The following is a 24,705-nucleotide window of genomic DNA, read 5'->3' as shown; positions in this document are numbered from 1 at the left end:
AGCTGTCACTCTCCCTCAATCATGTCGTACTCCCCGTAGAGCTTGTTTATGGCCTTATGACATCGACTACAGTGGAAGTGTGCAGGAGTCTCGCTGAGAGTAGGAAAAGAAAGTTACGTCAAGCCCTGTGAGATGTGTGTGACGCCACTGAAACAGACAGAAGAAACCTGACAGCTGGCTGGGTCAGACAAAGGCTGATGGAAACCCCACAGATTCCTTTTCTCTCAAATGCAGAACTACTAAAACATTCCATATCTGACGCAACTGTAGGAGAATTGCTGAGGTCAGTTTTCTTATGTATTTCGAAAAATGGAAGAAAACCCACAAAGTACCCATAATACAATACCTTATTGTTGTAAATCCAGTATTTCCCCTTTTTTGTGTTTAGTGGTCATGCTAGTCCACCACTTAAACCGAAGTATCAACTTTTAAATGGACTTCCATCAAATTTTTGAAAGACAATCATTGTCCTCATTACTGACAAGTGATCCCCTGACTGTTTTTGTTTCTTTCATGAAATGTCTTGATTGTCAGGAAATTAGGTACAGACGTTCATGTCCCCCTCAGGATGAACTGTAATAACTAAAGTGATGAGAGGACTAATTTGATTGAAGGAGATTCTGACACATGAGGCTTAAATATAGTTTCAGAGTAGGGAAACATAATTATTTCTGGGCCCACACTTTGTCAAAACACAGTTATACCCGATGAGATCCACATCTCCATCTTGTCGTGTAAAAATTCCTGCCAAGAGGTCCTGCAACACATTGAATCCCATGAGGATTTCTCTGCTGACTGCCAATATAATATTTACAGTCCTGACTTGATGTACAGGCTGGAATTTTCAAAGCTGACCTTGTGCTAAAGAGCTGCAGGCCTTTTCTCACTTAGTACTGAATTTAAAAAAAACAGCTCCCTGGGAAGCATTCATCAGTCTCAAGACTTAAAGAACATTTGAGGTGAGCGATGACTGCAGTGTATTTTAATAAATATTTTACAGTGCAGCTCAAGCACATAGTTAATCATGGTGGGTAGAAATTGTATTAAGGCAGAGATTTTATCATCAAACGGATACAAATTTTATTTTATGTGGTGCCAAAAACTTTAGGTGCACCAACCAGTTTATATTGTAATAGCCAGTGGCCTGAAGGTATTCCTGTGCTTATCTATGGAAAAAAAACACAAGTGTTGATAAATGTCACATCCCCACAAAGTTAAGTTTCAAACTTGAGCCTAGATGACTATCAGTGAGGAATAAACCTTATAAAACCATTATATTCCATGTGCCATCAAGAAAAAGTATGTAGTGGTTCAAGCTTTGTCTGGCATCATAGAGGTATTGTTTAAAAAATCAATTAAAACAACAGAGAGACACAGTGCTGTACTAACAGATACTATCCATCATGTTAAATGAGACAACTAGTAATTTCTCTTATAGGACTGCACAAAGCCAGTGATTACAACACTTAATAAAACTAGTTTTTCATTTTCAGTTAGGGCATACTGTCATATACTTTTAGTGGCAGTGCAGAGGAAACATGATCAGACAGATAAGACAGGAAATGTGCAGTAACCTGTTCTTATTCCATTCTGGCAAAATGAAACAGCTGTTGACAGGATTATAATGGCAATCGATGTTGTCTTATGAAGTTGTGTTTGGAGGAACAAATTGAATTGTCTCATTTACAGTGATGGATTATGTTCATCAATGCATCGGTATGTATCTGCAAGCTGTTCTAATTGATTTTTCCAAAATAACAGGGGGGCCTCTGATTTCCAGCAGATAAGGTGGACTTCAGTTGAAAGGACAGTTTGAGCCTCTGCAGTGGGTTTAGACTTTTTCAATATGCATGCAACAAAACCAAAGTGGAGATGACAGAAGTTTGTGGCTGAGGTGGAAAGTTGGAGAGTTGAAAAAAGAAGATGCAATAAAGGTCAAACATTTAATTTGTTCAATAGGTTGGTAATAAAAAACTAATGACATTCCCATCAGCTGTACTTCGTGTTTAGTGCTAATTAGCAAATGTTAGAATGCCAACACACCAAACTAAGAGGGTGAACATGGTCAACAATATACTTGCTAAACACTAGCATGTAGACTCTTGGTCTTGTGTTTTCAAAATGGGAATCTGGGTTCTTCTCTGGGAATTTACACTTTAAATCCTGGCTTTGGCCTTGCATATAGTACTTTATGAATGAGCTATTCAGGGTAACTTTAATTTGTATGGAAAGTGTAAATTGTAAACCACACACACCACAAGTAAACAAGGGCATAACCACCACCAGTTGCTTGAGAACTGTCATCATCTTATTGGTATTAATAGATGTTTGCTTGGTTGCCTTTGAGCTGTCAGAGGAACTTCACCCTCCTCTGCACCACCACCAGGTTCAGTGCCAGGAAGCTGAGTCAAAGCCTATTCGCCAAGCAGACAAGAGGGCACACAGACTCCTCCCTCAGTGCCTGCCAACCAAACTATCTATCACCAGGCAAACCAGCCCTGCATGGGAGGAGGGCATGGGGTTGTGTGTCACTATGACATGACTGTATTTATATATGAGTGTGTGTGAGGCATGATGGTACAGTCTGATGGGATTTCACACTCCTTCTTGTACAGTGGAGTCGTTGCCAGGCATTCAGACGTGTTAACGGTAATGTACAATGACTAACAGAAGCCTACTCTTAAGCCCTGTCATTCACCCGTCCCTGACTTACCACACGCTGTGCTTCCCTCAGCCCTCAACAATGGCCGCTCTTGTGAAATGTGGGGCGAAATGTCTGTCACTGGCTAATGAGAAAAGTCTATTTCTGCTTAAGGTTTGTATTGCCCTTTCTCACTGTTTTACACCCCCACTAGATTCAACAATGAGGGAAAATGAAAGCAAAAAAGAGGAAGTGTATTTCTTGTGCATCCACAGTTGGATGTGGCATTTCGATTTTGGTACAGTAGGTGCTAGAAAAATCCCCTACCTTCCCAGCCTGCGGCATGACAAATTCAGCTTCTCCTAAGAGTAAAAAGTCCCTGAACTTACAGAGATGTACAGGCTATTTAATCTTATTGTATCAGAGGAGGGGACAGACAGGGACAGAAAGCACGCACTGGCTTACAAAAATCCCCAAATGCCACGCTTTAAATATGTGTTGCAACCACAAAACGGTGCCTGTGTTAGAAGGACTTATGGATTTTATCACTTTCGGGTTAGTAATGTCATGATTTTTAAACTGAAGAGATTCTAAGGCATGGAACACATTATCATCCTATCTTTGTGTTTATGTCTGAGTGTCATATGTATATCATATATATTAACAACAGTCAGTAGAACAGTAATACTGAGCAGCATCTACGCCTTTTGTTCCAAACACAGTCAAGTTTAGAGAAGGCTTAATCCCATGAGTCTTTGTGAAGTCTTACAGAGGCCGCTGGGACAGGCTTTTATCCACATTGCTAAAGCAGCGAACGTGGCCTCCTGTTGTGCACCCTGGGAGTTTTTGTGGGAAGCTCTCCGGGAGTCTGGTTAGTCAAAGTTTGTTAACCGCCGTTTCAAAGACAAATGATTCATCAATGTCATGTTGAGGTAGGATCGAGCTTTTCTTTTCCTAATGAAAAATCAAACAGATTTGAATGGAAAACAGACCCACTTTGAGCCGATAAAATGTTTTTTCCAGGAACTGGCTTGTGAGGAGCAAACTTATTAGGGGGCTGCCCATCAAGAAGTGACTCAGTCATAATGTCTCTGTTGGTGGTTTAGACTTCTTTCACTCAGCTGACCCACACTGGGTTAGTGTATACACACCCACACACACACAGAGGCACACAAACACACATCGCCTGCACATTTACCAACATATGTACACACTAGCATGCTACACTTCACCTTAAAATGACTGATAACTTGCCCATGAATACCCCTCTTATTAATGTATTAAAGGAATAGTGCAACATTGAGAAATAAGCTTATTTGTCTTCTTGAATTAGAATTTGATACGTAAGGATCAATACATCTCTGATCTCTGTAAATATGAAGCTACTATCAGGAACCAATTAGGTTAGCTTAGTATAAAGACTAAAAGAAGGGGGGAAGTGCCAGTTGGTTGCCTCCAGGAAGTCACTGAACTCGGCTATGATAGTTCATCACATAACCCCTGTAAACCCACAAACCACAAGCAAACGTGTATTAATATATTGTTAGTGAGTTTTGAAGTTTCCAGTAGGAAGATTTTTATACCTTTGGACAGAGCTAGGCTAGCTATTTCCCCCCTGTTTCCAGTTTTTATCCTAAACTAAGCTAACCAGCTGCTGGCTGCAGCTTCATATCTACCGTATACACATGGTATCCATCTTCTCATCTAACTCTCGACAAGCAAGCCAAGTTATTCCTTTAAAGACCCCAGTGGGAGAGTTAGGTCATGTTAGAAATTGTTGGAAGAATCTCATTTTGATGGGGCTCATTTATAAAGTCTATGAATTTATCTGTGTTTAATTCAGGTAAAACCTGACTGAAGAAATATACATCACTGTTTAACTGTTGTTTTTTTAAATTGATTTCTGAGTTCTAAACTAATGTGTTCATTTTTTTTAAAAATCCTTTTTTAGGCAAAAAATGTTGAAAAAATGAAAACAGTGAACTTTACATATTAGTTATACTACATTTAAATAAAGTGATCCCTAAGTTATGAATTCCAAGTGAAAAATGCTGATGAAACTTAACAAGTGTGTTGTACATATGCGGCCCATCTGTAGACAAACACAGCTGATATCATTATGAGATGTTTTCTTTGGAAGGAATGGGGAAATCCAAATCATGAGTAAGTCTATCTCTTAAATTACTAAATTCTTGTGGGTTTTAGAATTATCAAAGTAATGCAACACATGCATCATCTGATTCCTTTTAATGTGGATAAAAGCAGTCATAAACTGCACACCGAAATACATGCAAGCATGAAGGCACGCACACTCTGTAGACACGTGTTTCAGGGGTGAAAGCGCACGACTCCATCGTACCGTCAAGTTGTCATAAATAGTGGAAGTGAGAGTCAATAAGAAACAGAGACCCAAAACTCAACCACAGCACATTTTTTATTTATGACACAACTTATTGTCAGCTGCTTCACATCCTCTCCAACATACAGTATCAGCTGGATGGAGTGAAGGGCCACATTTGCACGTCGCATTTGCTGAAAGCTGCTTTGCTTTGTGTGCATGTGTGTGTGTGTGTGAGTGTGAGTGTGTGTGTGTGTGTGTGTAAATAGGATGTTGCTTTAGAGTCATCCAGGCATCTCTCGGCCATTGGCTAAGCTCCACACGCTGATGTCACCTCTTGGCACGACTTTGTGATCTTTGGACCTGATCAGCAATTCCACCACAGCCAACCAATCAGCTTGCGGGGTTTTGACCCTGGGCGGTGATGTCATGCAGCAGGGAATGCAAACAAGTGGACCGGTGGAGTGCGTGTGCGTGAGTGTGAGTGTGTGTATGTGTGAGTTGTAGGGCAGGGGCAGCACTTCAGTACTGTTTATAGAGCTCGACTGTTGTCGGGGCAGTACAAACAACCTGCCAGCTGTGACACTGTTGATTTTTCACTGAACGAGCTGTATATTTAGTGCACTCACTGGTGGCTGTGTGTGAAGTCACTGTGCCAACATTTGTCATGGCTACTACCCGCTGCAACCTTTTCAAACTCTCCTGTATTAATCATATTTTTGCTCATTTGAGCGACAAGCATAGGTTTCTATTTTTTGTCCTGATACAGCATTTTCTTTCGATGAAGGAACAACTGATAAAAAATCTCCATAGTAACAATACCAATGAACTTTATTCTCCTTTATGTCACTGTCGAATATGCCGCTTCCTGTCTCGAGAATGTTGCACAAATGAGGCTCACTTGCTCAGCAGCAATGCAAAGCAGCATGTAATGACACAGTTTTGGGTTGAATGTGTGAAACTCTCTCAATGTCACGAGGGGTGTAGATGAAAGGTGTTAGAACAGGGGTATGTTTCAAGATTAAAACTGTTGATATTGTGTCACTGACATCGTGAACCTGGCAGGGTAAAGCATTTCTCAAGTTGCGCTGTTTATTTTATGGCTCTTTACACTCGACACTCCGTGTGGCTTATGGCCAAACTGCTTTTGAGGTAGGAAACCAAGTCACTGCTGTAGCAAGAAAACAGAGGAGGGCTTAGGGAAATACCTAAATAAAGAAGAGGAACCATGTGTTATTTGTGGTGAATAAGAGAGAGTGTACAAACAAAAACCACTACAATGTATTTCCCCTGCCTGCTTGGGGTTACTTGAGGTTAACTTCAAAATGAAAAATACTTTCTGACAAAGCCCATGGTGTCTCCCCACACTTCTCCAAAGGAATAATTAGCTCTCTGACTAATCACTCTTGTTATGCATCATAAAATACAAGCCATTCATCACTGTTTGTACACTGCTCGCCCTTATTGTGGAAGGGATTTGCATTTTCCTGGAGACGAGGGACTTGCAGGGTGGGGTTGAGCAGGAGGACCACGCTGTTAGTGGATGTTGGACATCTGAGGAGACAGAGGAGAACCACAGTCTTTGGGTTCAAACGCAGAGACCAACCCTGTCCCAATTACCTTGTGGTGAAAAACGTAATTGCTTTTCTGTCTTATGTTTTAGTTTCTCAATTACTATGTTCGATATCAAACGAGTCACATTTCCTCATTAGGTTAAAGAAAACCTTACTCAGGCCACATTATATTTCCTTCAAAATGCATTTACTGTTGTAGCTGTTTACTGTATGTACTAAATTTCTAAGAGACTGGGTTGCTGAGACTGTCTGTCCTTATTTGTGGCTATTCCATATTAGTGGTGTTCTGCTTTGGAAAGTCCTGCTGCCTGCAGTTTTTGATTCTTGGAAGGATTAGTAAACCAAAATTGTGTGACCTCAAGTTTGTGTTGGTTGGCAGTGCAACATGCTATCTGTGGTGTTAAAAGTACAGCTTTATAGGCTGCGCTGTACAGTACTTAACAAAAAATGCCAGTATTGCACTCATATTTCATATATTTCACCAGCTGCATTCTCAAGTTCATGGGATAACACTAGTCTCTTTTAGAAGTTGGCAAATGCAATTTTGGACCCAGCTGTATGATGTTTGAACAGAAAAGGCAAAAATGACCATTTAATGACTCAAAATGTAATTTACAGATGTATTTTTAGTGAGAGAGACTGTAAAAAAAAGAAGTGAATAAAGATGAAGTAAAGAAAAAGAGGAGTGGAAAGCATAATTGGAATGCACCAGTCAAAAGGAAAACCCCTGTAAGTGTCAGATATCAATGGGACTTTGAAGTCAAGAGTTAGATTTACTGATTTGTTCTGCTGTGGATCTAAAACATACCTCTGTGTGTTTATGAAGTATGGCATTCATAGCAATTGCAGACAGAAACCTCCCCAACAAAGGACATAATCTGATCTTCTGATGTAAATCAAATGCAAAAAAAGTTGGTTACATTCTAAGATGAAGAGATAACCTTAAAAATGATATCTTTTCTTTTAAACTTATGTGAAAGGTTAAAATTTAATGCTTTGTTGAATAAATCTGCAAAGCTTTATTAATCCTTTACTTTTCAAGGTCTAACATCTTATTAGTTAGCGGCTGGCCAGAAATGAAGGATTTTTCATCAGATTGCACACAATAACATTCAGTGACCTTGTTATTATCCCTCCTCAACTAATTACACAAAGCAGTCATGTCTATATAGGCACTGTTTAAGCCTGATTTAATGGGCATGTAAACCACTACAAGGTTAGTGAATGGCTTCTCAGTGGCTTCTCCCACAGCATTCAACAGACGTCCATAGAGAATAGGCCCAGGCAAGTCAAGGGGCGAAACGCATGCCAGAGTAGGCAGCACCTGGCAACCCAAATATTAAAAAGGCCATTAAGGTTTTATTTTTCCTTATAAAGACAGTGGCTTCCTGTTTTTCCAACCTTGCCAAACCATAGGAAACGTATGCGTAGGATTGCTTTTTTTCCCCCCTCACTTCTGTGTGTGTTAAAATGTCCTGTACCATTAGGATGAGTAAAGTGGCAGTAAAGTCTTCTGCTTTTACAGCCTGTCTTTAAAAGCAGCAGGGATTGGGCTCATCTTGTCATTTTTATGGACTCCCTTGCCTCATAGACCAGGCAATTCAGATGAGAAGAAAGAACAAAGCGGTGGTACATTTTGACTGAGTGACAATTGATGGCTCATTCATGGACACTAAATGGTCCCAGATATCCAAAAGTACAGAGAGACACTGTCCCCATCTGCCAGTGAAGGACAAGTTTTCTACCGATAAAAAAACAGGTCTATATATTACTAATTTGCAACAGCAAATATGTCTAGAAAGAAACGTCATTCTTAATGTCACGCAGATAATGTTTTTCATATGCAAGAAACAAACTATTTTGTACGAAATGTCAGGTTTTTATGTTTTGGATGGCCTTATTCAAAGGGTGAGAAGCTTGTTAGAGAAGAGCAAGATGCCATAATCAGGATAGTTTTTCCTCAAAGGCAATTATACACACAAAGTGACTGAAGTAGTTGTGTGAAGAATGAGGAAGAGTGCTTGAAAGAGAAGGTCATGTCCTGCATACTGTCTTACCTCCACACACCTGGCAAAATGCTGTGTAAAGTTGGCGTGGATGTTGGATGGTCGGTTTCGACAAGTTACTATTGTCCCCCAAATTCCATAACTGTCAACAAATTTCATCGTTTCTCTTTCACTATCCAGTCCTCATGATAAACCTTTTTATGGTAATGTTAAGGCAACTCAAGGCACATGGTTAACGTTAGGGAAAGATTATGGCCTTAAATATTTAAAAAATCAACACTGAGTTAAAGCGTGGAACAAGATGTGTTTACTTTGTCAGTACTTAACCAAACCATGATCTTTGTCTAACCTTAACTGAAGTGTTTCAGTTGCCCAAACTTAACCACAAGCAAGATCATGGGTGCAAACTCTGGTCTCCTGTGTCAAAGGCCTGTGCTTTGTACACCCACAATCCACCCCAACAACCTCTCAACGGCTACTGTGCGGTATAAAACAGTAAAAAGACACTAGACATAATCCAGGCAGCTATTATGTTTCCTCCAAAAAACATTCAGTAGTATCTAAAGATCACTCTTAGAAGACAAGGTTGTAACCCTACCAGAGAATTTATGTTTACTAAATGTCTACTTCTAGTGCAATTTGTCTGTCTGCTGCTAATGTCTCAGCATGTCATAGAATATTTGCCTCTGTTAACCTTAAACCAATGTCTCCAAGAAAATCAAATTAAGTGTTTTGGTTCGAACTTTAGATATCAACTGCTTGGTCGAGTTCTTTCTGTTTTCTTTATATCTCCTAATAAAGCCAAACCCACTCTAAGAAAGTTCGAGGCCTGAGATTGAACTCTTGTTGTTCATGGAGTTTTGTGCAGGCTCGGACTAACTTCCAAGGACTCGACAGCTACCATGTTACGAACCTCATGTGGAGAGAGGAAGGTAGGTCATAGTGGAGGCCCGCAAACCCAATCACAACTTAAACAGCAGGATTTCTACCCGTCAGCATCCTCATTGCTCTCCGTCTCCCTCTCTTTTTCTGTGTGCTCGGACAATTGCTCAAAGAGGTGCCAGCTTGCAAAAGCAACACAAAGGAGAAGAAAGGTTTCTGCAAGGTCTAATCCTGGGGAGCTGGGGAAAAAAAAAGGGTCGGCTGAGGTTTCTCTCTCTCTTTCTCACTCTCTCTCTTTGTGCCTGTCCGACAGCCCTGTTTCTTGATGAAAATGTCCCGCTGGATGAAGGCATTAGACGCCCGCTCTAATCCCGTGTAATTTCCCACAATCCCCTTTGCTTGCGTCCTGCCAAGGAGGCCTTCGGCGCCCTGCTGAGCCCCTAGCTGCTGGCTTTGGCGTTCCCACACCCCTGCTCAAGCAGTATTTCCTCTGCTGGCGGAGAGGAAACAAGCAAGACGCTCTGTCTCTCCTTCCCTCCTCCCTTTCATCTCTCTTTTCATCAGAGCCAAAACAACAGCAGAAACCAGCAGCCTACTGATGAGTGTGTCCTCGGATTGTGACCTTTGGCAGAACCGAGCTGTGGTAAAGGCCGCGGAAAAGACAGACAGGTTTTAGTCATTAGCAGAATTAAAACCTTGGTCCACTACTGGTTGACCCAAATCACATCTGTGTGTGGCCTTGTTGCATTGTTGTCCCCCAACGCTAACAGTGTGTTTATGTGGAAGGCCATGTACATTCACCACCGTCATAATCCCGCACAATCTCCTTCTTACGTAAAATGCTTTATGATCATCTTTTTTTATCGCCAGGCGCATCAGAGGGTCAACTGGGGAAAGAGCGGAGTGACACACTGTCTGCTCTCTTGTCCAAATGTCTATTTCAGAAGCATCCAGCACAAATGATAAATCTATCATCATTTATCAAGGCCAGACCTTTCCAGTCGCCTCCCCGTTAGCTCTGCTAAATGTATGCAAATTTATGCTCTTTATGTTTACTTTTACAATGTTTGTTGTACTTTTTGCAAATAAAATTGGACGATGAGTGCTTGAAGTGGAAAAAAATAAGTGCCAATACTCCCCTTATTCACATGTTGGTGTGTGTATCAGCCGGTATCAGCAAATCATTAAGTCTTACATTCTGCATTTCCACAGTGAATAAAAGATACTAGGAGATATTGCTGATGTTCACAACATAAATGTATTTAATCAAGGAGACAACCATCTCAAAATGCAACTTTCCTTTCATGAACTGCAACATTCTCTCATTAATCTCATACTGATGGGAATGTAATTTATAGAAATGCTGCTTCCTCCACACTTAGGCCTTTAGACTCAGTTTACCATTCAGCCCTGAGATTTATTACTGGTGATGGCTACAATACTCACCACTGTATCCTGTATGATAAGGTCGGCTGGCCCTCTCTGACTGAGAGACACAATAATTACTGCTATCTGTATATCTATGAAGTCCTGACCGGAAAATTACCATCATACATCACATCTCTGTTGCTCTGGAACGCTGGTCCACTTCTAACCTGCTCCAGTGACTGTCTGGCTCTTCAGGTACCTCGTGCCAGGACTGAATTTGGAAAGACTGCTTTTAGTGTCAGTGCAGTAAACTCAAGGAATCTCTTGCAATGTGACCTAAAACTGAATACTCTGATACCTCTTGGACACTTCAGGAATATAATTAATAACGGTTCACTGCCTGTCTGTAACTGTTTTGACTGATTTTGTTGACTATGTATGTTTCTTTGTTATTTGTTTTTTATGTTTTTTGTTTTTCCATGTGTAATCTCGGCATTATTATAAATGAGGGTCACCCTCAATGGTTTTCTGAGAATCTTAAATAAAGGTTGAAATGAAATGAAATGAAATTTCAATCACAGTGTGGGTGGGCACAGAGAAAATCAGGTGGGCCTTGCCCCTCCAAGACCAATCATAGGTTAGGTTTAGTTCTGAAATGCATATGTTTACCAAAGTAGGCCGTTACAACTATATTTGCCTGAATGCGCCACAGTTTAATCATACAAGCCTTATACATCATCAGAAGTAATGTGACAGACACCGAGATGAACATTAACAGCATCGCATAGCCTGGCACGGCGGCCACATATTCACACACACACACACACACACACACACACACACACACACACACAGCTGACAGACACAACAGCATCATTAATCAAGTGTATGGATAGAGGTACACTGGCAACAACATGCTCAGTAATGTTAAAAATGACACTTGAACATAGCCTGGCACGGCAGCCACATAAACCACACACACACACACACACACACACACACACACACACACACATGCATACATATACACCATAGTTATTTTCAATTAAATGCAGACCACACTTTCTACCAAGGGAATTTAAATCAGTCATTAACACAGCGGTCTACATCCCACCACGGGTGACTACAGACGCTGCCCTGGCGGATCTTTGCAAAGGCTTGAACTGCTCACAGACGCTGATGATGATGAATGCTGATGTGCGCTCATTGTAGCTGGAGACTTCAATCAGGCTAACCTTAAGAAGGTTATACCTGATTTCCATCAAATATTGACTGCGCCTCAAGGGGAATAAACACTCTAGATCACCGTTTCACACCATTCAAAAATGGTTACAGAGTGGAATCGCTACCCACATTCGGGAAGAGTGACCATGGGGCCATCTTGCTGAGGTCAAAGTATGTAAACAAAGTACAACGCATGCCCCCAGTGACACGAGAGATCAGGCCATAACAGTCTGGAGCATGTTCCAGGACACCACCGTTGACATCACCAATGGCATCAATGGATTCACTGAGTCTGTGGTGGATTAAATTTGTGAAAAAATAGAAACAACTGTACCTAGAACTGCAGTTAAATCATTCCACAACCAGAAACCATAGATTACCACATATGACCCATTTAGAGGATGTTATCAACGCAAAGTGAAGAGACTTCTGCTGGAGTTACACTGCTTATCTTGTTCCAGACTGATGCCACTGTTTGAAGTTTCATCATGTTTGATGCTTCCTCTTCCTGTGTTCAGTTCTTATGTAGGTAAATTGAAGAAGAATGTATTATGAAATGTTGTTGCTTACTAAAAGTTGGCATGCTTCTTAAAACATTATTAAAAACGTGGAAAAAAATGAACCATTATCAAGGGTAAAAATACATTATAGTGTGATCTGTCAATGTGTTTGTCAATCCCAATATACAGAACCAAGACTAATAGTTTGCTGTAGTTAACAATGTGTACACAGGCTGCGTAGTGAAAGTAGCACGTTAGCAGAGCAGCAGCAGTAGCTTCAGTCCTCCATCGACACAGGATGTATTCAGGCACAATGTGGCACACTTTGGTAGCACTTAGAGATCAACACAAAATCACAGTGGTTAGGCCCATAAAACAAAAGAAAGTAGACATGAAGCGTAAAAATACACTTCAGGTCATGGTGACCCACATACAGCACAAGTGAAACACGAGCCTTCATCTGGCCTGTGCAGAGAGCTGTATTGATTAAAGGTTCTATATGTAAGAATTGTGAAGCAATTTACATGTATTAATCATTTTTTATTTCCAATGAGTGAACGGGTTGCAACGTAACTTACAAAATGACACCTTCTCCGACTTTCTCGGTTGCCTAACAGCCTGTGGACTGATTTCTATGTGAAGGACCCAGGCTGGATTTTCCACAAAAATCTAAAGGATGTGACGCTCCCGAGGGCCTTGTCTTTCTCCTGCTAATGTCTACAAATGACCGGCATAACAACACAACAACACAACACAACAAAAACGGTGCTATCCGAGTAGAAACACCCTGCAGATATTAGCTCTCCAGCTAATGAGACAGCTAGCTGCCTCCATCGACCACAACACATTTCACAACGAAACACCCCCACAATGACAAGTCACCCACTCCCGAGCACACACACACACACAGCTAAAACGTTATTTCTACAACAAAGCAGAAAACAATCTCCAGAGCGATAGCAGAACGTAGGTTACCCCGTTACCCTGTGTTGCCTCTGTTGGTAGTCTAAAGGTGGTAATAATAACACATTTCACAACAAAACAGCAGCGTGTGCCTCCCTGGCCACAGCTTGCTGAGCCTACCGGTATTTAGTAAACGCAGTTGGTAAAAAAAAAAAAAAAAAAAGGTAGAGGTTTGGGGGTTGGGCCTGGTTCAGGTGGTTAATTAACACATTTTTGCAGGTTAGGTGGTGCGGATTGGCTGTCACTGGCCGGTGGCCACAGCTCAACAGGACTCTGTGTGTGTGTGTGTTTGTGTGTGAATGAGTGTGTGCACGTATGGGTGAGAGGGGGGCTGACTGGGATTCAGAGATGCTTTGCTGAAACACACGCAAAACACAACATTACAGATCTTTTATGTTATTATGAGTGTGAGCGAGGAAAAAGACATCACCTGCAATAGTCTTGTGCTGCTGAGCGAGCACATGAGCGAGCACGAGGGACGGGATGTTGACTGCAGCTCATTTAATGGCCACTGGTTTCACTAATGAGAAGGAATGTCTGATTCTTGCAAATAAAACATTTAAAATAAAAACACATCTGTTTTGTCAGGTGCGTGTGAAACAGATGAATAACGTGGATGAAATGCCTCCAGTGCAGAAACGGTTATAGGCGCAGCACTGCTTTGAAGTAGATGCTAATGTTAACATGCTCATTATGACAATGCTAATATGCTGCTGTTTAGCAGGTAATGTTTGCCATATTCACCAAGGCTAATGGGAATTCCTTTGATTATCATGCCAATAAATCCAACAGTTTGAGAAATTTCACTTCAAATAAAAAAAATGTCAACCTAATGGTGGCACTACGGGAAAAGTCAAAAAGAAGGTCAAACTTGTCAAAGTCAAAAGTTTTGGACTGACCCACCATAAGACCAACAGTGCTACAGTAATATTGGCATTGCTTTTATCTTCTGCACCCTTTTTTTATGCCAAATTTGCATTGGTCTGTTAGACTTTTAACCAACTACTATTGGTTATTTCTTTTAAGCCATTCCCCTCTTATTAAGCAGTTATTTTTGATAATATATTGAGCTCACATACACACAATATATGATTGTATAGCTGTTGATTTGTGAAACCACAGTGAGATTATTATGTACAAAACATCTTGTTATTATGAAATTAATTTATTTTTGTAATGTAGTAAAAAAAAGTATCTATTTGTCCTTACAGTTATCATAAGAACATATACAAAGCTGGCTGAGTATTTATTCATCGTGCTGCACAATATGTGAATCACACAAGAAGTGTGAATGTGTAAATAAAGGCTTTGCATGTACTATATTTATATGTGTTTTAACGTGCACGTTAGTGGTTATTTGTGTGTGTTTTGCTCTCAGTAGCAGGCAGTGACACCTCTGCTGCCTCTGAGCTGCTCTGCTCCTGTAAACACAGCAGTGACTGCTCAGTGTCACAGAAAAAAGAAGGACACAAGCGGACCAAACCCAGCTTCCCATCAGCACTCCTTTCAGCTAGAAATGCATTTGCAGGGACTAGACGAGCATGCACAAATGCACGAACACACACACACACACACACACACAAATTAGGCCATTAGCTTGCCCTCAGCTGTTTATAACCTGACTGAAAAAAAGATTATAAATGCATGCAAAAGAATTAGCTGCAAGTTATTGTTTTGTCATATTTTAACTTGTTCCACTTCTCACTTAGTCCTTTAATCACAGAAAGCAATTCACTGAATGTAGATTAGTAATTATACTCAGGAAATATGGAGGAACTTTGACTGCATTACAACCCGAAACTGTTTATGGAGGCCTTCATCACAACCCTGACAAATTTCCAACTATTGCTCAGTTTTTGCCACCAGACTCAGTGTAAATAAACTGCAGGAAATACTTGAACCAATATTGTTGGAGAGTGTTGACATACCAACGTCCAGCCCTCTGCTTCCCATGGATATGAAGTTTTGATAACAACAATAACAAAAATAAACAAAATAGTGGTTATTGCTGTTGTCTGCATGGTACATTTGATTCTTATCCAACAATAGAGTTTGATTATAAGCATCACAGTAGCACTGATTTCCTCACAGTTGAACCGCAATGAACATCCACTTTTGCTAAGAAACCAGTGTATACATGCTGTTTGTTTTGACTTGTGTACTTATTTTGTCAAAATTGTAATTACCAAAACATTTTTATTTGTTTTTTCTGCCATGACAGTACCCCTTGCATAGTCTTCTCCAAGGAGACTAAACTGTTGGTTTCAACTGACAATGTCGGTACTGTAATTTAATTGATGCAATATCTGTGTTTTTGGTAGTTAATCAGCTGGGAGTTCAACGTTAGCCGTTGTTTTTTTGGTTTTAGGGGTACTCTATGTCATGTCGTGCATCACAAGATAAGGTTAGGAGTGCAGAGGTCACAGGACCACTCACTTCCGCCATCTCCAATACTGGACCCATTAAAAATCTGTTTTGAATAATATGGGAAAAAACACGGTTTTATCCTCTTTTCAAAAATGGAAAACTATGCAGAATAGTTGCAGTATCATCATAAGAGAAATGCTACTATTTATCAAGAACATGTGGGGCATTAAATTCATTTCCACGCTGCTTTAGATTGAACAACTCAACATGATTGCCATCAGCAGATCAATTGAGGATAAGTGTGCTGCTCTGGACCCTCTCACTTCCCACCAATCACCACAGGCAACTTGCGCCAACGGCGGACAGTCTAAATGGACGACACAAGAGGAAATCCACTCAAACGAGACTGCAGGAGCTGACTCGAGTGAAGAAAGTTTACTCTGGAGCAAGTTCACTGTCATCACTTCCCCCTTGTCTTGAGATGCTGATTCTTTCTTTAGAAACGTAGGAAAATCTTGAGCTCAGCAAAACTAAATGTGGTGCTCTCTCATTTCCTTAAAGATTGGCTGCACCAGTGGAATGGGATTGGAATAGTGAGTGTTTGCTTTGGTGGTTTGAATATCTGTATTGTAATAGTCCCCAGCGGGGGGAAAACATTCTATGTATGCAGTTTAAAAAAAAGAAAGTTCAACAACCACTGAAAGAATTCATTTGATTTAGAGCAGATGTACAATTAATCAGCATTTCAGTGTTTTCACCATGTAGTACATTTGCTTGGCTCTAGATTTATCCCCAACACATTTGATGTGCTGTAAAACCTCCTGTGGTGTGTGTGTGTGTGGCAGCTAACGAGCCGGCTCTAGCAGCATTGTGGGAAGTCATCCCTGTGAGATGTGGAGATAGCTGAGAGAGTTGTTGGAGCCAGATGCAATCACACAGCCATCCTGTCTACTGTGCGACTGTAAATCATTGAAACCATTTGTGCAATTTGATCGCACCAGGCTCCACATGTGGATCTTGTTCGTTGGCGGTGGTGCAGTGTGCAACCGGGGAGCCTGGAGAGAAGAGGAGGTGTGGTGGGGTGTGGGAAATTTCTCACAGCGGGTGGTGGGATGAGATGGTAACATCGGTGGTTTGTGATTGTGAATCCTTGGTGTAGATTCATCCCAATTATGCTGTAGAGTGTTAGATGGCGGTGGGTGGGTGACAGAGGCCACAATGGGAATGTCTCTGTGGTCTACCGCAGTGTTGGAAAGACAGAGAAATATTGAGAAACGTGGCTGGATCAACACATCTTCACGTGTAGCTGCCCTGCCTCCAGCCTCTGATCTGAACGGACAAACTACTGGCACTCTATATTATGAAGAAGCATATTTCACTGCATAGCTCAGGCCATTCCTGTGGGAGCAAATTGATTGAAATCCATATTTGAAAGATCACTCAACCAGTGACACATTTTGACCCACAAAAGCAAATCCCACTATCCTTTCATCAGGCTATCTTTTATCTTCTCCATCCTATAATTTCAATCAATCATCCTCCCACGTCTTTCTCATCTCTCCATCCCACTGTTCTAACCCTCCCCCCTCCCCCATTCAAGGATCTCTGTCCCGGACCCTTTGGAGAACAATTAAATTAAATTGGTGGCCCTTTTCTCTAAGCTCTGAGATGCTGTTTGCTGTCTTTGGGATGTATGGTATGTGGCTAACCCTCTCTATCTCCTCTCTGATCCTCTCCCTGCTCTGTCAGTCAAGCTGGAGGAGGTCAAGGGGTTCAGATAGCGCTCAGCAGCATCATCCATTACCTCACTGGCTGCTGCCGGGCTTAGAGCACGATCAATGGACTGCACGTACGCATCGGTGCATGCACACACACTTGCATGTTAGCAATAAAACACATCTCAGACCAACTGATTACAGCCATACCGCAACCTAATATACACGTACATCAAAGCATTTACACACGCAAATGAGCATCAAAGATACCTTCTGGAGGGGATGCGCTCTGCTTTGTCCCTGCCCATCGTACAGTGGATATTGACTAGGCTCTGTCTGTGTGTAAGGGAATGAATAGGCCTGTCTGCACTCCAATGAATAGTGCTGTCGTCTTACAGGGAGACCGAGGAAGTCCACTATGATGGATAAACGTCCTTGTTGGATTCCTCCTGTATAAGAACAGCAAAGAAAAACAGTGATACTGTGGTGGAACAAGTGTTAAAGGGAAACACCATGCAGTTCACAATGTGCAGATGTTTTTCTAGCCTTGGGCAGCACAGTCAACATTGTAAGAATTTGTTAACATACATAGCATTTTTCCTTAAGACAGAAACTAGACAATCGAAAGCTCTGAAAATACACAAATAATGTTTTTTACACCAATGAGATGAATCCTTCAGTTCAACGTAGTTAAGTTTGATTGTGCAAAAATTCTGCACAGCAATATAGAGCTTATATTGGCTGATACTTTGCACATTCAGTGTGGTGTCTGGTTTGGTTTGAAACTGAAAATCCCCGAAAACGGACCTGTGTTTGTTACAGTTTCCCCACAAATATTTTTCGATTTAGAGCGTGGAAGAGGCAGCTGCAGAAAATGTTCACTAACAAGGCAAACTGTAGTCTGCAAAAAAGGAGAAACATATTTCAAGACCTAGTTTGGTGACATCAAAAAGGACTGAGGTTTCAAAGTTATTAGATAGCTGAATGTTTTAAAACTCATTGGTTGTCTTTGGGTCCCTTAAGTCAGGTAAGATCTTACAGTAAAAATGATAAAATATCCATCTGAACCCATCTTTGAATATCATCCTGGGGGTCAAATTTAGGAACTGTGCACGTCTACCCATTTGTGTTCACAACCATTGTCATTAGCCTCTGATTTACTAAATCAGCAGCTGGGACTGCCTCCAAGGTGGAGGTGAAAAATTGAAGCCCAACAGGTGAAGTTCAGTAGATTTACAATATCTGAAATCGACTAGCTCAGACAAGAAATAGAAATCGTCATGTTGAAGTAATTTCATTCAAAAACATTTCCTAATACTGCAACAAAACTCTGAAAAGAAAATCTGGGAACAATTAATTCATAATTATAATAACGTAATCTTTATTTCTGGAAAGTTTTGTTGTTGTTAGCACGAGTCATTAAACACACATTAAGGAATAAAAAGAGAGATGGAATTACAGACTTTTTAAAACCCACAAAAGAAAAGAATGCTTATAAGGATAATCATTTGAAGATATACACACATATGAATATATAAATATCGGATTATATAAATGTTATAGCCATTTTATGTGAGGTGGCTTATCTAAAGATTGTCCCCAAGTGATTTTAATAACTATTTGGTAAATGGAGAAAAACTGGACTTAATCAAGATTGAGTTGGAAGCTTCCAATACAATGAGCTCAGGAGGTCTGCATGGAAACATGTGATATGCTATCTTTTTATTGGCCTCATTACTATCCCCCTCCTTCCCCCCCGTCCACCACCACCAGGGCAAAAGCTTTACTTATCCTCTATTTTCGAGAGAAAAGGAGTAAGGGGGGGAGGAAGTGACAGAGAGAGAAAACAGCCAGACAGACAGAAAGATGACAACATAATATATCAAATAGAGAGAGGATCCCCAGTTAAAAACCAGACAAGCAGCAAATCACTCATACTCCAGCTCTCTCTGTTCTCAATCAGACTATTATTTCCTTCTCCAGCACAAGTGCAGCTGCCTCCTGAACTGCATAACACATTTTTTAGGCAGAGGCCTGGTATTGTATAAGTGTGAATGCATATGTGGAAGTCAAAGGTCAAGGGTCATCCAGTCACTAAAGGTCAGAGAGGAAGCCCTGTTTTGCTGTATGATGGGGGCTGGCACCGGGGCGAACCTGATTAAGTGTTGAATGCTCGGGACAGACAGCAATGTAAACAGAGATTAGAGAGGAGGACAGACGACACCCCCCCCCCCCCCCAGCATATCAGCACCTTGACCAGCTTTGACCTCCAGGCAAGGGGAAGGTGAACAGCTGCAGACACCATGATGAGTATAGAGGCCAGGAATATCAGCATTTGGTTTGGTTGGATACTGTTCTTTTAATCTAAATCATGAATTCGACTCGTAATGACATTCCACACCAGTGTTACGTCAATGAAAAATGTGCCTAGGAACATTCTTTGAGGAACTTTTTTCCACAATGAAAATGAGACTTAAACTAAATAAATATAAATTAAGTAACCTTTGGAAACGAAAACTACAAAGAAATGTGTTACAATTTTGGGTTAACGAATAAAACCTATGAGATAAGTTGATAGATGCATGAATGGACAAATGAACTATGCTTTTTTAATTTAGAGTCGTATTCAACTATGTGCATGCATCTGTGAAGTCATAACGTTATATTTTAAGCTCCTAAATAGTAAAACAGTATCCACAGCACCTCAAAATATCCCCTTTCCAGAAGTTGATTTAGCTGCATCTTGCATTCAGTAGCATAGTGTTTGCCAGTAATGTTAGCTAACGTTACTGGTTTTTAGAAAGAAAATCTCACAGACACAATTCATCTACAATCCCACTGAAAATTAGACAAGAAGCAGGACCTAAACTGCTGGGACAAACTGTGGAACATGCAGGGCAGCGTGCCAACATTTACTGTAAGCTAACGTAACATTATCAAGGGACATGGTAAACGTTACTTTTACTCGGCTATCTTTCATGTTTAAAGGCTATCAGTGCGAATGAGTACAGGAGTAGTGTAGGCTGTCACACCCCTAAATCTTCCCCTAGATGATTATTACGTTGTTATATTATCCTGTGCTTCAGCTGCTCTTCTCAAGATGGTGAATCGTATTTTAGTAGACAAGTGAGTGAATACAGCTTTAGAGTTTTTAAGTCTGTAAGACTTGTAATGAAACCTGCTTTGAGGAGCTGCTAGCCAAACTTTATTAGTATGACTTTCACTGGATAGTTGTAGTATCCCATGATGCACTTATTGCTTATGTTTCTCCACCCTAACAAGACTAAACAATTTCAGGAATTTTTTGGCGTGAGATTGTCTGTACATATATTGTTTATGACATGGGTGTGTCAAATGTCGTTTAAAATATAAGAGGAAGGCTTCAGGGCAGCTTCAAACATTAGACACATATAAAAGAGCCTTTTATGAGTGTGTGACATTACCACACAGCTTCAACGTTATATGCCCAATATCTCTGGCATGTGTGTGTATGTACTGATGTGTGTGTTAGGGGTCTCCTTAATCTTGTTTCCTATTACCCTCGGACCTTTGTGAGATCATGCCTCAGCCGTAATGCAGATACGATCATGACTGACAGTTAATGTTGCGCAAAAAGGAAAACAACATTTAAGATCCATGTTTTTAAATCAAACTGTTATTCCAGTATATGAGCTTCAGCTCAGCCTAACAGCCTTTGACACTCAATCACACTCCCTTTAATGGAAGAGAATTTGTGAGTTAGCTAACACGGCCCCGTCTTGTCCTGGCAAACACACACCGCAGCAGCTTCGGCAGGCCCCTTTGGCTCGTGTTATAGCCACCATCTGCTTTAAATTGCGAACATTTGAGACAGGGTTGTGGTCAGGAGAGGCTTGGATATCATCTGGATCTAATAGGCGATAAGAGGAAACTGAGCCATCCTGAAAAGTGCCTGAAGGCCTCATGCCAGAAATGGTCAGTGAGGGAGGGCAGGGGGCAAACAGAGAGTCACTTTTATAACGCTGACGTATGCCTGATTGATTACTGTACAAGATGTGAAACAACAGGGAATTCCTGCTCAATATCACCGTGTGTAGCACTTAAAATATTGTAATCAAATTATTGTCAGCTCATGTAATAGGGGACACATTTTGTGTCTTGGTGTGCAATATTGCCCTCCGCTCACCTCATTAACAAAGAGCTTCCTGCAGGAAAAACAATATCACTGCTACAATAGAATACATCCCCAAATTAATTTGCTGTCTGGTTTATACACACTAATATATTCACAGTTTAACAGCCAACCAGAATGAACACTCTCCTCGGTCATTCAACAACAAGTTGTCTACAGCTCTGTGCCAACTCATTTTCTTTTTAATGGTCATTGCTTTGGAAACGAACTAATAAGCATCAGGAAGGGGGGGACAGTGGCCATTGCGAAGCGTCATCAGCAGGATATACTATTCATCAGTCGAAAAGTTCATCTCCATTAGTCAGCATTACCCTGCTGCCTCAGCTGAGTCCATAGAGTAATGGCCCATAGATAGAGCCCATTCACAGTCATTACCAAAGGCAGCTCACCGAGGACCATGGTGCAATACCTCACTCGCTGGCTGGCAGTGTGCCACAGGGACAGATAGGCCCCTATCTGAGCCTGCCAGGCCACTTGTCGCATCATTATCGGAGGCATCATCTTTCTGACATTCATTCACACTTTACGGAATGGCACAGGCTACGAGTTGTGTGATTATACCATAAATTTAGAAAAGTGGGGATAAAAATGAGGCTTTCTGTATATACACTGCACATATAGATGTGTGTGTGGATGGATGGGCTCAGTGCAGGAGGTCAAAGTGTTGTTTCGCAGGCTCCTCTCTGTCAGCTCTGTGACAGGCTTGACTGTCAGGGGCAGGGAGCTCCGTCCGCTGCTGCTGCTGCTGCTGCTGCTGGGACAGAGGAGGAAAACATTCCTGATGGGTCAAAGGGCAAACGCCCTGCTTCCTGCCATTTGGGATGATGGGATTGGAGGAGCGTGAAGGGGAAGGGGAGACAGGAACGTGAAAGGGGGGGACATGGAGGTTAGATATCTGGCACAGCTGTGACAATGCCCCTATCTTTTCCTCTTTCTCCACCCATCCTGCCCTCCTCCCTCTCCTTTCTCTCTACTTGGACAAATTAGCTAAGAGGCAGGGGTGAGCTGAAGGTTTTTTTTTTAGTATTGTGAGTATCCTTTTTCTGCCTTATGCCGCCTCTTGATCCCCCAGCAGCATCCATCACTCACTAGGTTTCCTCAGCTTGATCGTCAGGACTGTGGGTCCCCCTCCATCATGTCCCTGGTTGCTGTTTCTCACAGGGCCTCCCGGTGCCATCCAATCCCTGGTGAGCTGCTGCGGATGGAGGTGATTTACTGGTGGCCTCTCTGTTTGTTTTCCCTTCCCCTGCGGTTGGTTCTGCTAAGCACCCTGCTTAGCTACTTAGCTGCCGAGGGGTGCCTTTGTGTGCATATGTGTGTGTGTGTGAGAATGTGTATATGTTTCACCGATCTCCCACCAACAAGCAAGCCCATGGGTATATGTGACTTATTTGCAGTGAAGTTAAGCATTGGCGTTTCCAAACTGGTCAAAGTGGGAGGTATTCACGTTTTATTGAAATAGCCTGTTCTAATAGAAGATCCATGGAGCGTGACAAATTTGATTTAGCTGACAAAGCTGGCTCACACACCCCAACAGTAGACCTTAGGCTGCGCCTGTGTATCTGCCATAGAGTGCCAGTGCTCTATTAGAAGTGCTAATGTCATCATTTGACACAAGCTGCCCTAAAAATGCTTCCTAAACAGGTGGTGAGGGCTTGGCCTACACACACACAGACACACACACACACACACACACACACACACACACACACACATACACACACACACACACGTGCACACACAGACACTGCTACATTTATAAGCACTATATCTATTACACACTCAGAGATAAACAAAGCCACCACTGTCATTACCCAGTGTTCATCTAATTGGCCACGTAGCCGGAGGGGAGGGGCTGCGGAGGTCACGCTGCTCTCTCTGGGCGCCCATTACTTGCTCAGTTAAGCCCGTCGCCGCGTGGCGTGGCCTGTGAAGGCTGTGGATACACTTGTCACTGAGACAGCCTAATTAGAAGCAGCCGTCCAGCACCTGACCCCCCCTGACACCACCTGAGAGGCAGAGCTCAGACCCACCTGTTCCCTGCGGACACCTCGTGGAGAATTAACTGTTACTTACAAAGGATATTCTGTTTCTCACAGTCTCTTATTGATATTCAATATGGTTGAAAACTGTGGATGGATTCCTAGTGATATGACACTGACAAATGTGCTTTTTGTAATATAAGGCTTTGTAAATTGTATTTAATGGCTTCATAATCCATCAGATGTACTGTTATAAATGTTACTAAATCAATAAATGAATACATTTCATTAATTATTCCACTGCAGTAATCCATCAGATCTTTTAAGTTTAACTTAGTTTAAAATGTGTTCATACAGTTATCAATCCAATGTAACTAAATGTAACTAAGTATGTGCAATTTTGAGGTATTTGTATTTTATTTGAGTATTACTGTTTGATGATACTTTATACTTCTACTCTGACACATGTAGTTACTCATTAGTGTACTTTTCAGATTGAGATTACACATACAGAAAATGAGCAGCTTTAATATTATACATTTTTGTGGATTAAATTACAACAAATGTTAAAATTGGCTGTTTACATGTTAATGCATCAACAATAATAATCCATTAATGTAATATCCCATTCTGAAGAGGGTCATTCTGCAATGAGTACTTTTACTTTTGATACTTTAAGTAGTTTCTTGATAATATTAATGTACTCTTAGATATACTTTTAGTAGAGTGAAATTTTGAATGTTGAACTTGTACTTAGAATTTAACATTGCTGCTACTTTTTCTTAAAGGATGTGAAAACTTCTTCTAGCACTAATGCTCTGCTGTAATTTATTTAGTAATTAGAATTTTAAAAATGTCTGCAGCTGTAAATATTCCTGCATGACTAGCTACAAAGACAAACCAGGGTATGTTAGATATACACCAGCTAAAAGTATGTTTTACAACCCAGCAAAAATCAGTCAACATCTTCAATA

The sequence above is a fragment of the Thunnus maccoyii genome, chromosome 16 (assembly GCF_910596095.1).
Source record: "Thunnus maccoyii chromosome 16, fThuMac1.1, whole genome shotgun sequence".
Lineage (NCBI taxonomy): Eukaryota > Metazoa > Chordata > Actinopteri > Scombriformes > Scombridae > Thunnus > Thunnus maccoyii.
Note: the sequence above shows the minus strand (reverse complement) of the source record.